Genomic DNA, 3,189 nt, shown 5'->3' on the forward strand with positions numbered 1-3,189 from the left:
CAGAACATATCGTAACACTCCAATTCATTCCCAATGAATCAGACCTGACACAACTCTAAGCAATAGCAGGCATAGCATGGTAGGAACACAACATGGCTCAATCAACTCCTACACATGCTAGTGGGTTTCAACTATTTACTGTGGCAATGACAGGTCATGCAGAGGAATGGGTTCAACTACCGCAGCACAAAGTAGCAGATGAATCATTGTTGTCCTAATGCAATAACTGAGAGCAGGAGCGAGAGAGTAGGGTTTTATCGAAATGAACAAGGGGGTTTGCTTGCCTGGTAGATCAACAGGGGGCACTGCTCCTCAGACAGGTACTCTGGAACGGTCTCCGGAGCAGGACCTATCGAGAAGGAACGGTGTCGGCAATCAATACACAAACATATGCAACAATATGATGCATGAGCATGGCATGTAGATGTGATGCTGTTTGAGCTAATGCAACTAGTATTCAAATTGAATGAAGTCCATTTGAATCAAGGGTTCAAATGCAACTCCAAATAAGCTCTTTATATAAGCCATTTTAGTGTTTTACTTATACAGTAGGTATAAGTTGGTTTGTCATGCATGAAACTGGTACAGATGGAAAGATTGCATTTTTCTGATAATTTTTCCTATATGAATTATTTCAATCTGAGCTACGGTTGAATTTCTATGAATTTTTGAAGTTTAAATCATTTTCTGGAATTTCCTGTTTTAATTTAAATCCAGAAATCATATTATTGCGCCTGCATGACGTCAGCACGACGTCAGCAGGTCAACCGGGGCTGACCAGGGTCAAACCTGACGTGTGGGGTCCACACGTCAGTGACACTGGGGTTAACCCCGAGTCAAACCTGGACTGATTAGCTTTGACTAAGCCCTGGGGCCCACTGGTCAGTGTCAGGGGGGTTAAATAAGCGGTGATTAGCACTAAGCTAATCACGCGCCATGTCAGTCACCGGAGCTTCGCCAGCGACGACCTCGAGCCACGGCGGAAGTTTGCCGGAACGAGCTGGAGGCCACGGTTTGGCACACGGAGGCCACCGGCGGATAGCCCGTGCACGGGCGCATCCAGCCGCGCTCAGGGAAGGCCGTGGGAACGGCGGAGCTCGCCGGAGCAGAGCTCACGGCGGCGGCCGGAGCTCGGTTGATGCGGGTTAGGCGATGCAGGGCACTAGGGAGGCTGCGAGCGGGTCCGCGCGACTCGCCAGAGTGCACTGAGTGCAACGGCGAGCTCGGCTGCGGCCTGCGGCAGCTGTGGCCATGACGGCGAGGAGCTGCGGCGGCGATGGCTTCGGCCATGGTGGGGAACGGAGCTACGGCGCGGGAACGAGGGGGAGAAGAGAGGGGAAACGGGGAGATGCTCACGGTGGATCCAGCGAAGGCGTCAGCGGGCTCGGGGAAGCACTGGTGCAGCCGGAGCGTCGTCGGCGATCTCGGGCAGCCGGCGATGAAGACGACGAGGGTGGCGACGATGGAGGCCGTCCGGAGGTGCGTGGCTCGACGAGGAGGTGGAGGGGGTCGTGGCGGAGCTCGTGGACTCTACGGAGGGGCGAGGGGACGGCGGGGAGCGCGTCGGTGGTGAGCTGCGGCGGCGGCAGCGCTTCGGGCGCGGGGAGGGGGAGATGTCCAGGGGAGGAGGGAGAGCGAGAGAGAGTGGAAGAGGACCGGGGCGGCGCGTGGCGACGTTCCAGGGCGTCCAGGGCGACGAGAGGGAGAAGCAGGAGATGGCCGGGTGCGTGGCCGCGGTCGGCTGTGGCGCGGGCACGCACCTGCTTGGCGAGGGGGAGAAGACGATAGAGGAGGAGGCAGGCTGGGCCGGCTGCTGGCTGCGCGGTGCCGGGCCAGCACAGGAGCTGGGCCGCAGGTAGGTCCAGGTAAGGTTTTTTTTCCTTTTGTTTTCTTTTCTATTTTTCTGACATTTGTTCTGATTTAGTAATAATACTAAATCAATTTATTTACTTATGCCAATTTTTATGGAAGCTAGTTATATTATTCCAGAGCTCCTTTATAAATGGCATAATTTTTGGACAATATTTTATATATATAACAATATATATCCAAAGCAAATAATTACTGCATTAATTCCAAATGCCCAAAATAAATACTTATGAGGTCCTAAAAATATTGGTTTGATTTTTATCTCTGTCCAAGAGAGCAACATGAGCATTTTCTTGGACGTTTTTGGAGCAATTTTTATTTGGGTCATTTCCAGAGATGATTCTGAGGGTTCCACCAATCCTTATTTCAAATTTAAATGGAATATAAACATGATGCACAAATGACTAGCTAGTCTAGGTCATACCAGACTAGGGATGTGACACAAACTCGCTGGCATTTAGCCGCCGGCGAGGCCAGACGCGGCGGGGTAATGCGGGTTTCATGCTCCGGCGACCAAATGGATGGCGGAGGGCATCTACGCGTAGCTGGGAGCAAGCTGCATCGTTTGGTGGCAGTGGTGGAGCTCGGGGTGGCCGGAATCGTCGCCGGTGACGAGCTGTGCAGCCGTCGGAGCTCGGGTGAGGTCGAACCCGAGGCTACTGGGCACGGCGAGCCGCGTGGAGTGGTGCTACGGGTTCCTGCGAGTGCGGTGAGTGTGTTAGACGCAGTGGTGTGGCCGGTGGGTGGCCGAAGTCACGTCGGCGACGAGCTTGGCGGTGGCGGGTGCGGGTGAGCTAAAGGCGGTGCATCCGGTGCACGAGAGAGATAACGGAGAGGGGGAGGATGGAGCAGGGCTCACGGCGATAGCAGCAAGCGTCGAAGTGGGCTCAGGGAAGGCCGGAGCTGAGCGGGGCGACGATGGCGATCTCGGCGGCCGGAGTTGGGAAAACGGGGTCGGGGGCGACTCCAGAGTGAGCAAGCGCTCGGGGCTCGGCCTGCTCGACGTGGACAACGACGGCGGAGCGAACGGACACGGCAGCGCGGCACGGGGACGATGGCGGACGTGGGTTTCACGATGGCGCGGGCGCGGCAGCGTCGGCCATGGTGCGGGAGAGCGAGGGAGAGGAGCTGGGAAGGAAGGGGTGTGTCTGCGAGCTCAAGGGAGGAGTGGGTGACCGACCCAGGGCAGCAGAACAGCGAGGGGAGGAAGCAGGGCGGCGGGCAGCTGCGTGGCGCGCACTGGTGCCGGCGTCGAGCACCTGCCTGCCTGCCTGGCCGAGTCAAGCAGCTCGCTGGAGCGGTTGCTGGGCTGGGCCGGCA

This window comes from Triticum dicoccoides, chromosome 3A (assembly GCF_002162155.2).
Source record: "Triticum dicoccoides isolate Atlit2015 ecotype Zavitan chromosome 3A, WEW_v2.0, whole genome shotgun sequence".
Lineage (NCBI taxonomy): Eukaryota > Viridiplantae > Streptophyta > Magnoliopsida > Poales > Poaceae > Triticum > Triticum dicoccoides.